Below are 15,786 nucleotides of genomic sequence, written 5' to 3'. Positions count from 1 at the left end.
AACAGTTGTTATGCTGTTTTGGTTTTTATTTGTATTTTTTTAATTGTTAATTTGGTTTTTTCTTGAATATTTTCGGTCCCAGGTTGTTTGAATCTGTAAATGCAGAACCTGAAGATACATAGGGCTGAGTGTATTTGAAAGAAAGAGGACAGAGAAATTGTTGAAATAAGAGAAATTTGAAGCTAGGATGCTATATCCAATTAATTCAATGTAAGGCTGAAATAAGTTATTGTAAGGTACACAAGGCCTCAGAAGGCTGACAAAAATTCTGTTTGAAAACACTTTGGGAGGATGTGCTCAAGTAAGACAAGGAATCAATCCAGAAGTTAACCAAGAGATGTGAAAAGTGTGGAACAAGTGAAGCTTTGTAACGTGTTTAGATAAAAAAACTGCCAGAGGCATCTTTAATATAAAAAGCTTCAGGAAGAGAGACACACTGTATTGCTTTCTTTATCCAAGAGATTTTGGAGCGTATACATAGGTGTCATGCATGTCGTATGTATATGCGCGTATTTGTTGGAGGAACAAAGCCCAACCCCCACCCCCGACAAAATCCCATGAGTTTATTTACAAATTGTACATGAGAATATGCGCTATTTCCTATCTTCAGACGTGATATTTAAAATATATAACAATTAGTACAACATAGGGCACTGACCAATCAGAACAGACACCAGCCAAACTGCTAGAGCAGCTTCCTGGATGCTGTGCCCTTCATGTCCGGATTATGAGTACACCTCTGGTGGGCTGGGGCAGAGGCATGGGGCAGGGGCTCAAAGTGGCTTCTATTTACCATGTATATAGGATTGTTTCAATATTTTAACAACTTGTATGGTCATGTATACTGACTGAATAGCAACTCTGCTATAAGACATAAGACATGTTTGATGACTTCATGCAATTTTCTGAAACATGCTCTTTTTTTTTTTTAAATAAACCTTGGGCAGATGTTATGTTAAGACAGTCTCTGTAGTAAAATAATTTGCCATATTGGAGAGGCTTAACATCTTTACAATGAAAGTCAGAAAATATAAGTAAAATATATTAAGTTGTACTAAAGCAGAGAGAATAATCAAATATAATCTTACTCAAGATATTTTCATGACAACTCAGCTTGCAAGATGTTTTCCTAGGCTTACTGGGTCATAAATATTCGGTATCATTTTTTTTCCTATATTTTAAAGAAAAGGAATTTGGAACACGTAAACTATAAATCTAAGTTTTAAAAAATCTAAACAATAGTTTCCTCTCATTGCAGACCTCAATCAAATTACAGGCTGGAGCCACGCCCAATATGCCTCTTCAGAGACACAACTACCCACAGGTAGGTGGGCACTTGGTGAGTGAGGATAAAAAGTTTGTTGTTATAAGTCATTGAGTTGTGCAGTTGTTTGTTACACAGCAAATGACATTCCTTTTTTACTTATTCATCATTCATTCAACGTATTCTAAACATATAACTATGAACTATAAAAACCCAAAAGTGGCTTTTCTTTTAAAAGATTGACTAGACAAATTTATGTTAAAACTAATCAGGAAAGGAATGGAGATGCAAATAAACAACAGCACCTATGAAGTTTGCATTCTATTATTGAAACAGAAAATACACAAATAAACTGGGAATCCCAAATGGTTCACAAGCAAATGAAGAGTGACTTACCCTTACTCTGTAATCAGAGAACTGCAAATTAAAACAATTGGAAAGTCTGAGAATATCATGCAGTGGTGAGGATGTTGGGAAATAAGAAACCTCCCATTCAACTTAAGGGAAAGCAAGCTGTTGCAACCATTCCAGGGAGCAACCTGAAAGTACTTGGTAAATTAACTATCTTTATATTTTCTCGATGATGTAGCAATTACACTTCTAGGTCTCTTGCACATGTCCCTAGGAATATTTTTCACAGCAATGTTTGTGGTAGTAAGAATGGAGAAAGTCTAGATGTCCATTGACAGAGGAATGGGAAATAAAATAAGGGATAGACACATAATAAAGTTATATTCAGCACTCAGAAATAATGTTCTAGATTAATATTTATCTGGATGGCTCTTAAAATATCATGACAAATTGGGGAATAAACAATATGAGATTTATAAAAGAATAACTTTCAAGGATATTACATGCATACGCCCAGAAACACCAAATTCATCTTTAAAGATACACATATATCTAAATGAATATAGCAATGATATACTGGTAGGGTATAAATTAAATATGTAAGGGTGGGGTGAGGTGAGAATGGTGGATGCATGGGAAAAAGGTAGTAAAAAGTAGAAAGGTAAAATTTAAAAAGGGGTATTGCACAGACGCTGAAAATGTGCAATGAAATGAAGGGTGTGATTAATTCAATTTTGTGACTTGATAGTCTAAAAATAACTATATGTAGTAGAATCTGAAATATGAGGAATAGGGAACTTTAAGGGAGCATATGGAAGTCAACGCCGTCTAAGCCTGTGCACACTGAATTCTCACACTTTCGATGATCTCCTGCTATTATATCTTTTCTAAGCTTAGAGGAAGATAAATACCACAGTAGTTATATTTTAATTCTAGTTTTGTTTAGGTAAATTATAATAATGAGATAAGCTACAAAGTTCGAATTGACATATCTATTAGTATTAGTATACATAAATGTAGAAAATATATTTCAAAAGAAAAAAGAATGTACTATGATCATCAAAAACCTCACCTTTCCACATGATACATATTGTTGATATTTTGATATTTTTCCACCATGGAATTTATTTTGCAATTACCTTGTTAATCAGTATAATGTATAATGTGAGGATTAAATTGCATCTATGGATCTTGATGTGTTATCCTTAGAACTTATTTAGATTGAAGCTATCATTTTATCTTTTTTAAACTACTATATTAATGATCGTGAATGAAGATTATTATAGGAGTTCAGTGCCTTGCAAAATTGTCTTGTACTTACCCTGTGCTTCATACTCTTATTGTCTTGCCTCCTTTGAATAATCACAAAAGAAAAAGAAGGCAAAGGAGTATATAGCACAACGTATTAGAGGAAATGGCTGAAATAGTATTCTCTTAATGTTTAATGTGACTATTAAGAGGGTATTATGCTGGCATGTAAAACAGTTAATTGTATTCAGTGTGTTTTAACATCACTGATTAATTGATGGTGTAGTGCATGTTCATCTTGGAAAAAATATCACATTTGTATCTCAGGGGATCTAAAGAATGTCTTTTGCTGCTGAATAAAGTGCTTCAAAAAGTTCAAAGGGAGAAATGTGTACTTTTTTTTATGGTAAGGAAGGATAGATTTTACCACTTGGGAAAGTAACAGCTTATGAAATCACGCAGTGATGACTGTAATTCAGCTGTCGTCTGTTTCTTTCACCTTCTAACCAGTGAAAAAAGTTAGGTTACTTATTTCTTTGACTAAGTAAATTGAAAAGGAATAAATTCAGAAAGATTATCTAAGGAAACTGGTTATTAGAGCAAAATGGTTTGTATTCACTCTGTAAATGAATGCTCCTGCTGCTTTTCTCTTCATTTTAATCATAATATTTCTTTTTTCCGGTTGTTTCATGTGAATTTTATTTTATTGTTTGTTTTTGTTTTTGAGACGGATTCTTGCTCTGTTGCCCAGGCTGGAGTGCAGTGGTGCCACGTCGGCTCACTGCAATCTCCTCCTCCTGGGTTCAAGCAATTCGCCTGCTTCAGCCTCCCCAGTAGCTGGAACTACAGGCATGAGGCACCACGACTGGCTAATTTTTTTGTATTTTTAGTAGAGATGGGGTTTCACCATGTTGGTCAGGCTGGTCTCAAACTCCTGACCTCAAATGATCCGCCCGCCCTGGCCTCCCAAAGTGCTGGGATTACAGCTTGAGCCACTGTGCCTGGCCGTGAATTTTTAAATATATCACATTTCAAAATAATTTTGCAGTTCCAAAATAATTATTTTGTAATTCAAAGACAGTTGAATAAGCAAATCCCTTGGGATTTGATTGTGTCAGAATTATAAGGTCCTGCTTATTTTTATTTTTATTTTTGGAATTTGTCTGATGGTTGCTGATTATTGTCACCGGTTCCTCACGTTTGTTCCCAAAAGAAGTAGGATTTGTGAGACTTGGTTCCACCTTTGATTTTGATCCATCCCTTTGGATCAGGCTAAGTCACAGACTCCCTAGGTCATTGCCACAATTTTATAAGTAAGGCAACTAAAAGTAATCTATAGTACTCACTTTCAAAAGATCAATCACTCAATTCACTGAGTGTTAATAACTGATTTAGCTCAGGGAGAAGGACATTTCTCTTATTATTCTCTATAAGAAGGTAAAATATGTAGGTTCTTACATTTTTGAATAGCAAAGTAATGTTGAAATTAGATGGACACCTTGACATAAATCTGAATAAAAATAACATATCTCAGGAATCTTTTAGGATTATATTATTGATATAAAAATTATTAAAATAGGCCGAGCGCTGTGGCTTACGCCTGTAATCCCAGCACTTTGGGAGGCTGAGGTGGGCGGATCACGAGGTCTGGAGATCGAGACCATCCTGGCTAATAAGGTGAAACCCTGTCTCTACTAAAAATACAAAAAAAAATTAGCCGGGCGTGATGGCGGGCGCCTGTAGTCCCAGCTACTCGGGAGGCTGAGGAAAGAGAATGGCGTGAACCTGGGAGGCGGAGCTTGCAGTGAGCCGAGATCGCGCCACCGCACTCCAGCCTGGGCAACAGAGCGAGACTCCATCCCCCCACCAAAAAAAAAAAAATTATTAAAATAGCAATATTATTAATGTCTACACTTGGTCTTAGCCAAAAGGCCAAGAAGATATAGTTTCTTAAATTTCTGAGATCTTTCTAATTTATAAAATGCTTTAATATACAGCTTTATTTTTATTAATTTAATTTAATTTAATTTATTTATTTTTTAGATACAGAGTCTTGCTATGTTGCCCAGCCTAGACTTGAACTCCTGGGCCCAAGTGATCTTTTTGCCTCAGACTCCTAAATAGCTGGTACTAGGCGTGCGCATCACTGTACCTTACCTCCATACGCAGCTTTTCAGAGGCAGAAACTATTTCACTGACTTCTATCCCTTAAACCCAGAAATTGCCAGACATAGGTCAATAAGTGCCTAAAGTAAACTTCAGTCTTTTGTTGCTGTTTCCCACCTCCTATATTTGAGGAATTCTCTGCAATATGTATCTTTAATAGAAGCTCCAAAGGCCATGTGCTCTATATCCCATCTTTCTTTTCAACTACAGCACAGTAACATGACTTAGGCTCACCTGATCAGCTGTACCCAGTTGAACTTTCACTGGGAGCTGGTGATGCAAAAGAGTAGCAATGGTGGAGAATCTATTCTGATAGTGGCAGCACAGCAGTGTAGATAGCAACAACCTGTTCCAGGGCAGTAGTGGAAATGAAACTAGTGGTGGCATACGGTGGCTGGTGCCTGAGGTGATGGCTGTACATGTGGTGGCATCCAGTGTTCAGCCATGGTGGGAGCAGTCCCCTTATGACCCTGGATCTATGGTTTTACTTGTGGATCTGGCTGGTGCATAGTGCTCATTGTTGATCTTCCCTTTTTCAAAACTTGTTTCTTTATTCTTCTTGACAATTATCTTAGATATATAAAATCTTTTTAATAAATTCTGCTTAAATTAGAATTGGCTTCTGTTACTTGCATTAATATACTTGACTAATAAAATATGAAACTGAATTGCATAGCTCTATAACCCTATCAAGACAGGTTTTACGAATACTGTTTATATATCAGTAAGCAAAGACTAAGAGACAGTAATTTACTTGGCTAAGATTAACGTTTAGTAAGAACTAAGAGCCAGGAATCATACACAGTCACTCCGATTCTATGCCTGGGTCTCTTTCTTCCCTATCACAGTGTGGCAGAGATGGGTTAATTTTCTAAGTACACAGAAAGCTTACATTTCACAACTTCTCTTTTAATTCTCAGCATCATCACTTGGTGTAGAGTCCCCCAGAGAGCAACCTGATCCTTATCACAAACCTGAGACAAATTTTGGTTGCCTTAAGCCCTTACAATTTGGAGTTTATTCTTATAGCAGCTAACGATCTTTACTCCAATTAATGCAGAAACTAGTAACAAAATTGAGGTGCTGTCATAACAAAAACTTAAAATACGTGACATTGACAGCTGTTAGCTGGATAGTGAGGAGGGAGATACCAGAGATCTATGTTATATGGTGTTAAAATTTTTGGTAAATTTATTACCTTCTTACAAGGCAGAAAATGTACCTACTGGGCTTGTCATTTTAGAGGAAGAGTTTGCAAAATCAAATATTGGCAGAGTTTGTTGGGACTGTTGGCTTATTTGGAAAAGTGTAGTAAAAAAAGAGATGTTCCCAGAAGAAGACTGACCAATTGATGAACAGAAATGAAAGTAGAGAGAGAACAGAAATTCAGAGCTTTTCAAGTTGAATAGTCCTAACTTTGAAACCCTAAATAGTAAGAAATGGACTTACAAAAGGCTTTGAATGAAAGAAGTCCAGTACAACTTGATACTAATAGTTGGATAAAGGGACTCACAGCAAAGATCAGATTAGGGTATGCCTTACACAGTGTTTGCTCCAAATAGACTGAAAATACCTGCCATTAAGTAAAAAGAGGAACCACAGTGGCAAAGAAGCAACACAGATCAGACTAGACAATCATTTCTAGGAATAAACTATTGGTATAGTTACTGGCACGTGGATTTGATTGGAAACAAACAGATAGAAGAATATAAAATTTTGAATAAATGATTTTGCCAATGGAGTCACGAAATTGCAATAAAAAAACACGTGGGATATCAGAATTTAACACAACCTGCATGTCCTAAACCTTCAAGCAGGTGGCAGGCAGTAGGCAGTAGGCTTTCACATTCATATAGCTGCCAAAGAGGTCATGTGCCCCAGTTCCCACTGCAGATGCGGTCAAGGAGAATAATAGACAGGGGGATACCTTCCAGAGGGTGAGGACATTGCATTAAAGAACTCTCTCCAGAAGACATAAACAGTGCCTAATGAAGAATTTCTCCTGTCCCCAAGGCAATGTCTGCCCAATGGGATTTTAAAATTGCCCCAAACCAGTTGCTGTGTTTCTTTCTCCCCTTCTAAATGGAAGCGTTTATTGTGGTAATTGTAACCCTTCTCCACCGTTGTAATTAGATATGTATTTATTGTCTTTTTAGTTCATAGGTCTCTGGAGCCTGGGGCATCACATCTAGATGGAAAGGACTGAATATCAACTGAAGAGCCTAAATTTTGGGCTGATGCAGTCAGTGATTAAGAGTTTTGGGTCAGTGATGGGGCGAATATGTTTCATGTGTGGGACGATAAATAAAAGGGATGATGCATGACCAGAAAGGAGGACTGTGGCAGAGACAGCCTAGATGCTCACCAATCTTATTTCTACTGTTTGGGCAGATGGAAACTGCTATAGTTCAAAGCCTCTCTTGGAGTTAGATTGCAATCATATGACTGAGAAATAGAATGTGAGTGAAACTCATTGGTGTCACTTCCAAACTTGGCTCTTTAAATGTTCTTCACAATCATTCATGTACTCACTCTACTGTCTTATGACTATTGTACATATTCATGCACACAGTGATGTTTCCATACATATAATGTGTAATAATCAGATCAGGGAGATTCGCATATCTATCAGCTCAAATGTTTATCATTTCTCTGTGTTGGGAATGTTCAATATCTTCCTTCTAGCTATTTGAAACTATATATTATTGTTAACTCCTGTCATCCTACAGTAGTATAGATTATTATAAGTTATTCCTCCTATCTAGCTGTAATTTTATATCCTTTAACAAATCTCTCCCTGTCTCTCAGTAAAGTATCCTGAAATAGTGGAACTTCTCTGGTTAACACTTGGAAAAGAATTGCTGAAAAGAGCTGTCTCACCAACTTTGGACTGTGATTTTGTTTTGTGAAGTCATTGTGATTTTGGGATGGTTGTTTATAGCAGCTAGCAAGTCTTAGCATGGCAAATACAGTAACTGTCATACTCAAAAATATGATGCAGAATAAATTATGTTAGGTAGATTAAATAAATCTATATTATTAATAAATAATATTTGTAAGTCTGAATTTTATCTGTTGGAATGTCAGAAAAGAATGGGGATTATATAAAAAAGAATTGTTAGAAACCAGAGTGTATCCTATATAGGATCATTAGTGAAGAAATAGATGGAAAAGTGGAAATGGATAACTATGTCTTCCACACAGAATAAAACCCAGAAACAAAGAAAAGTTAAGGAGTATTAGATAGTGATTCCTAAGCCTGGGAATGGGAGTCAGTGATGCTCACCTAGGAGAGAATATTAGGAAGGAGTGAGTGACATGAAAAAATGTCACGGAGGGAAAAGGTAAAGTTTTAGTAAGTCCTATGGATGACAATTATGTATCACCTGCAGCTTGTCCTACTAGAGGAATAGTCTCTGTGCCAAGAGGAAAAAAAAGGCTCAGAATTTCTGATCTAAGACATAGGTAGTTAAGAACTCAAAAGGAAAAATTTAGTCAGTGTATAAGATGATGGAAATCTTGTTTTAAGAGAACTGAATTATTGGAGAATGTGTAAAGAAGAAAGAGGTGTTAAACTTTTGAAGGGGAGTCAGATTTGCTCACATTTTTAACCTTTAATAGTTTCCCACTTTTTTTTTGAAACGGAGTTTCTCTCGTGTTGCCCAGGCTGGAGTGCAATGGTGCGATCTCGGCTCACAGCAACCTCTGCCTCCCGGGTTCAAGTGATTCTCCTGCCCCAGCCTCCCAAGGAGTTGGGATTACAGGCATGAGCCACCACACCCGGCTAATTTTGTATTTTTAGTAGAGACCGGGTTTCACCATGTGGTCAGGCTGGTCTCGAACTCCTGACTTTAGGTGATCCGCCCGCCTTGGCTTCCCAAAGTGCTGGGATTACAGTTGTGAGCCACTGCGCCCAGCCCCCACTTTTATATTTTATATTTTTCAGCATTTGTTAAGTTTCCCTTTGGTAAGATTTACCCTATTCATAAGGAGGTAAATTCATTCCTTTATCTATTGTTTATCTATTATTTCTAGTGTGCAGAGCATTCAAAGTACACGGTATCACTGTAAAAGTTAAAAAAAAAAGATCCTAGTCTTTAAAGGATTTGTAACTCATTTCAACAAAAATTATTAAGTTCCTGCACTATACTCAAGATATGAAGATGAGTAAGTTAGAACTCCTACCCTCAAGGAGTGAACAGTTGGTTCCTAAGAAGGACCTAGACATGCAAAGGTTCACAATTCAATGTAACAGCATAGTAGTTAACCACATAGTGGTTAAGAACATGAACACAGCTGGTTTGATGGTAGTGGGTTATCAGAACCTATTAACATTATTGTCAGCCAGGCGAGGTGGCTCACGCTTGTAATCCCAGCACTTTGGGAGGATGAGGTGGGCAGATCACGAGGTCAGGAGATCGAGACCATTCTGGCTAACACTGTGAAACCCCGTCTCTACTAAAAAGTACAAAAAATTAGCCGGTCGTGGTGGCAGGCGCCTGTAGTCCCAGCTACTCGGGAGGCTGAGGCAGGAGAATGGCGTGAACCCGGGAGGCGGAGCTCGCAGTGAGCCGAGATCGCGCCACTGCCCTCCAGCCTGGGCGACAGAGTGAGACTCCGTATCAAAAAAAAAAAAAAAAAAAAAAAAAAAAAAAATTAGTGTCATTAAAGTTGTTATACAACCCCCTACAGCTAAATTTGACGGTGTCTGTGCTTCCCGGGCTCAAGCGATCCTCCCCGCGTCAGCCTCCTGAGTAACTGGGACTACAGGCATGCACCACCATGGCGGACACATTTTTTTTTATATTTTTTTGTAGAGAGATGATTTCACCACGTTGCCCAGGCTAGTCTTGAATTCTTGGGCTCAAGCAATCTACCTGCTTTAGCCTCCCAAAGTGCTAGGATTACATGAACTACCACACCCGGCCACACTTTATTCTTTTTTTTTCTTTTTCTGAGACTCCATTGCTGGAGTGCAATGGCGTGATCTCAGCTCACTGCAAACTCCACCTCCCAGGTTCAAGTGATTCTCCTGCCTCAGCTTCCCAAGTAGCTGGGAAGCTACTTGGCCCCGTGCCACCATACCCACCTAATTTTTTGTATCTTTAGTAGAAACAGGGTTTCACCATGTTGGCCAGGCTGGTCTGGAACTCCTGGCCTCGTGATCTGCCTGCCTCAGCCTCCCAAAGTGCTGAGATTACAGGTGTGAGCCACAGCGCCCGGCCATACTTTATTCTTTATGAGACAATGTCTCACTCTGTTGTCCAGGCTGGAATGCAGTGGCAGAATCACAGGTCACTGCAGCCTTGACCTCCTGGGCTAAAGTAATCCTCTACCCCAGCCTTCCAAGTAGCTGGGACCACAGGTGTGCACCACCACGCCTGGCTAATTTTTAAATTTTTTGTAGGTATCACTATGTTGCCCAGGCTGGTCTTGAACTCCTGGGCTCAAGCAATCCTCCCATCTTGGCTTCCCAAAGTATTGGGATTACAGGAGTGAGCTACTGTGCCTGGCCTGGATGGGTAACCTTTGAAAAGTTATGTAAAATCTGTGTGCCTCAATGAGGATAGTAACAGAAACTTCCTCTGAATTACTTGAAGTTTAAATGAGTTAATCTACGTAAACAACCTAGAAGGGGCCGGGCACAGTGGCTCACGACTGTAATCCCAGCACTTTAGGAGGCCAAGGTGGGTGGATCTCCTGAGGTCAGGAGTTCCAGACCAGTCAGGCCAACATGGCGAAACCCCATCTCTACTAAAAATACAAAAACTAGCTGGGGGTGGTGGCACATGCCTGTAATCCCCGCTCCTCGAGAGGCTAAGGCAGGAGAATAGTTTGAACACAGGAGGCAGAGGTTGCAGTGAGTCGGGACTGTGCCACTGCACTCTAGCCTGGGCAGTAGAGCGAGCTCCATCTCAAAAAAAAAAAAAAAAAGAACCTAGAACAATGGCTGGCATAGAGGCATAGAATAAGCATTATATGTATTAGCTATGATTACAATAGAGGAATCTATAAGGTATTCTGCAGACAAAGAGAAGGAAGTGGCTAATTTAGTCTGCAAAGTAGAGAAGAACCTCAGAGAGCTGCAATTTGCAGAGCAAGGAGGAGAGATGAATATTTGTTTTGTTTTGTTTTTTGAGACCAAGTTTCAGTCTTGTTGCCCAGGCTGGAATGGAATGGCATGATCCCGGCTCACTGCAACCTCTGCCTCCAGGATTCAAGTGATGCTCCTGCCTCAGCCTCCCAAGTAGCTGGAATTACAGGCACCCACCACCATGCCTGGTTAATTTTTGTGTTTTTAGTAGAGACGGGGTTTTACCATGTTGGCCAGGCTGGTCTCGAACTCCTGACCTCAGGTGATCCACCCGCCTCGGCCTCCCTAAGTGCTGGGATTACAGGCATGAACCACCGTGCCCGGCCGAGAGATGAATATTAAAACATATTTGAGGGACTTTAGAAATTGTCAGTCTTTAAAGTCTGTAAGAAGGATGGTCTGGATGACTCCTTTAGCATGAACTCATTATTTAGTAGATGACTCCATCCCAATTAGTATTTATGCCTGTGGAAATCTCATATGAAGAGCTAGATCTGATCAGCAGCTCTATTATATCTAGCTTAATGCTCACAATTTGGTCCACAAAGCTTTTCTCTCTCTCTCTCTCTGTCTTTCCCTCCTTCCATTTTGTTAGATCACATATTATAATAGTTATACACTTTAAACCCTTATTTGGAACAATAAAGATGACTGACTTACATTTCAGACATTGTCGCTCCATGTCGCTAGTTTTAAAACCTGCCCAACTTAGTAATAAAAAGTAATGGCTCCTCAGATAAGAGTTTCATGATAGTTTCTTAGAAACGAGTCAATGACACTACTGTAATAGCAGGGGAAAAGATTTCTAAGTCACATCATATTTTCAAACTGACAATTTTAGCTACAAAAGTACAAAAGTACAACTTCCAAGAGGTCTTTCCCAGGTAAACTTGGAAGGGATTTACCAGTCCACAGAAAAGTGACTGCCTCTCCCTTGGATAAATGAGATTCTTTGCTTCCTGAAGATGAGAAACTGCTATTTCAATTTCAATGCCAAAGATCAAATTTTCTGACTACTGTGAATGAGACTGCTCAGCATTTACAATACTAAAAACAAAGAAAAGAAAGCCGAAGAGGAACAATTTTTTTTTTAGCATTTGCCCCAGGCCTTTGCAATCAAAGCATAACCCAGCTTATTTTTGAGGTGACTACACCCTCCATTCTCCAGGTAGTTGAATCTTCCTTGCATGTGTGAAAGCATCACTGACAAAGTTTCGTTGTCATGGAGTTTTTAGATAAGTATCTCTGAGTTTAAAATCCCAAATTATATGCATCCACCCACCCTTATACTATAATTAATATCTGTCTTGGGGCTTTTTAGAAATAACTACACACATCAACAGTTTCACAACTGCTTCTGTGAGTGGTGAGATTAGTAGGCAGATTTCTAGGGGAATTATGCAGGTGACCAGTCATTAATATGCACATTGTTAAAATGTTTGAACGTTGTCATGATGATGATACAGCGCCGATGAGTGGAGGAACACCAGGTTCTTGGTCCTCATGCTGGTTTAGATAAAACGACACTGACACACGTGGAGTGGTTTTAAGGAGCGGAAAGTTTAATAGGCAAGAAAGAAAAGAGAAGGCAGAAGGAAGAGGCTCTCCTGTACAGAGACAGAGGGAGGGGGGCTCCAAAGCCGAGAGAGGGAACCCCATCTGGCAGGTATACCAGCCAGGTATATATACAGAGGCTGGAGGAGGCAGTGTCTGATTTGTATAGGGCTCAGGGGATTGGTTTGACAAAGCATGTCATTCATGTAGCCCAGGAAAAAGCCTGCCCTCCCACCCTAGCCTTTTAATATGCAAATGCAGGGCACCATGATGTTCTACACACGTGGGGATATGTGGGGGCGGCCATGTTGCCAGGAAGTGTGGGGCAAGGTCAAGATGGCAGTGGGAATAGCCATGTTTGGATGGACCCAGTTTCTAAAGGATGGCATTTTCATATCAAAGGTTGCCGGCCTGGCTCTAAGAGCTGCTTTAAAAACGAAAACTTCCCAAGGACCCCTTTTCCTCTCTATCTGCCTAAAATAATTTCTTAATAACTCCTACAACAATGACACCAAGGGGCCAAATTCTAAGATTCCACCAACATGATGCAGTTGGCTTGGCACTTCATAACTCAAAGGGATTTTTGAGGGTTGTTGCCTTAGGTGTACACGGCATGCCTTGAAGTTTTTCCTCATAAAGACCATAATGCAGTAACTTAGGAGAGACCATTAAAGCATTTTTCCCTTTAAGAACTGCAGCAATAATTATAATCTGGTAGCTACTTTCTTATGTTCTTGTAAGATAACTAGTCATCAACAAAGTTTTTTCTCTATTAATTTCACTTCGATCAAATATTTCTCAAAATGAAAATAAAAGATAGGAATTTCCTGTATATATATAAACTCAGTTATTTTGAAACAACACATAACATTAGAATTGAGAAAGACCATGGAAATATTGATTTTAGTGTGAATGAAAAAGAAAAACTTGGGACCTTAATTCACTATGCCAAAAAAGAAAAAAATTAAGCTGAAAGATGAGTCATACAAGAAACTGCCTTTCCTTTTGTTCCTAAGCAGATAGCTACAGATAAAAGTTAAACATCTCCACTGACTGCTACTCCATGTTCATCTTATTTTATGTAAAGTGCCTATTTACTGAGCCCAAGATCAATACTTAAGTGACAATTCCCCTACTTGTTCATTTTCCTCTGCAGCTTGTGGATTACCATACTCTCCCTTTTTCCCCTCCAGCTGGCTTTTCCTCTTTAAATATTGAAGCCTGCAAATTCATCCTTGGAGAAAGGCACAGACCACAGACTGCTTATGTTATTCCATGTTCATTTCTTCCTGGCATGTCCTTAACCTTGGCAAAACAAACTTCTAAATCTATTTAGATCACAGAAAGGATTTTTTATTTCTATACTTCTTTAATGTGTTTTTAAATGTCTGCCTAATAGTTCATGCAGTTGATATTCCATAATCTCATCATGATTGAGTTTATTTCTCAGCTGTATAGAAGAGGACACAAAGGAACAGAAAAGGCAAGTATCTCATCCAGGATTACCTAGCTAGTAAAACAAATGTAGGAAAAAGGGAAAGGCCAAGAACAGTCACATCTATCTGTCTTTTCATTTTGTTTCTTCTTTTGCTTTTCATGCTTAGAAATTCTTTCTCCGCCTAGAGATGAGATGAATATTCAATTATGGTTTCTTCCAGTTGTTTCTGGTGCTCGTTTTTATATTTATATTTAACCTAAGATAATCTGGAATATATTTTGGTAAAACAAATAAATTAGATATTTGTTCTAAGAGAAGTCTTGATGAAATGAAGTGCCTGATAAATGGCTCTCAACTGATGAGAAAGAGCTACTTAGTTTGTGGCCGGTAATTCCAAGGTAAATGGACACCATTGTATTTGGAAGGCAGCTACTTTGATAAAAGAAGGTAAAAACAGATCTGCTTGGTGGGCTGAATTGCACACTGTTTTTCTAACAGTGATGGAAGAATTGATCAATGGTAAAAGCCCCTGAGTTTGGGTGTTTACTGACCCGTGGGCAGTGTGACCCATGGCCTGGCCATACACTCAGGCAAGAGGGCCATGGAAATTTGGCCTATTAAATGGATGCACATAGGAGCACTGTTCTATGGAGATTTGAGGGGTGCATTAAAGAAGAACAAGTCAATGCCCATCAGAAGAACTCCCTTCCAGGTTCAGAAAGTGACTGGAATTGACAAGCAGATATCCCCATGTACTCCCTTGAAGTGGCCACCTGGGCCTTTGAAATGAGTGGATATGGGAGTATTGTAACAGGGCAGAGATGGGCTGAATGTAGAGATGTTTTTTTTTGCACCTTCTCAGGCACAAAATGCCAGAAAGAACTGTTGTGTTTCTCAATAAGAAAGTCAGAGACTGCTGACGGCTTTGGGACAGATTCTCTGGTGGGAAGGCCCTGAACATAGCTGGCAAGTGCGACAAATGCTGGTAGCCCTGGAGGCTACAAATGGGTCTTGACAGGAATAGACACTGGCTATGGAGTGGATGTTGCTTGCCCAGAAGAAGATGAAAATTCTCTGAGTGCCATAAAAAACCGGAACAGAAGATATTACATGGATATAGATGGCTAACCATCAGTTTTTCAGACCAAGGAACACACTGTACAGCCCATAACAATAGTCCAACAATGGACAAAGAGATATCCACCTAGAGTAATAGTTTGATAGAGGAGTAGAGCAGGCAATTGAAACATTGATTGTGTAAAACGGGGAGATAAAAGCACGAAGGACTGGCTCACATGCCTTCCTGTCTGCTCACACTCAACATGAGCAGGACTAGAGTGTTTCTGCTAGATTTTTTTTCTTTGTTTTTCTGGTTGATCTGGGGAACAGGGAGTTGGGAGGATGCTGGTATGACTATGCCATTCTTGCCAAGGGAGGAGTACACTGGTATAACAAATGTAAGTTTTTCTTTCTTCCCCAAATCACCTAAAAGAAATTTATTTTTTTCTCCCCTGGCTGATGCAGTCGTCCTAGGACCAGGACTGCAATTACAACTGCTGGATTAGCAGGGATGATTTCTAAGCAAAAACCTGTAACTGTGTTTTGAAACCTTATATCAAAATTCCCAAAGGCATGATGGGAGTGGGTTGTGTCTTCATGCTATCTAGAAAA

The 15,786-nt window shown here is 39.2% G+C and overlaps 2 pseudogenes; both read right to left on the bottom strand.

Moving 5' to 3' along the window:
* Positions 1-15,786, bottom strand: part of LOC100983151 (UDP-glucuronosyltransferase 2B15-like) — a 230,293-nt pseudogene that overhangs the window by 95,456 nt on the left and 119,051 nt on the right.
* LOC112439773 (U2 spliceosomal RNA) lies at positions 4,650-4,807 on the bottom strand (annotated as a pseudogene).

The sequence above is a fragment of the Pan paniscus genome, chromosome 3, assembly GCF_029289425.2.
Source record: "Pan paniscus chromosome 3, NHGRI_mPanPan1-v2.0_pri, whole genome shotgun sequence".
NCBI lineage: Eukaryota > Metazoa > Chordata > Mammalia > Primates > Hominidae > Pan > Pan paniscus.
Note: the sequence above shows the minus strand (reverse complement) of the source record. Positions and strands in the feature narration are given on the sequence as shown.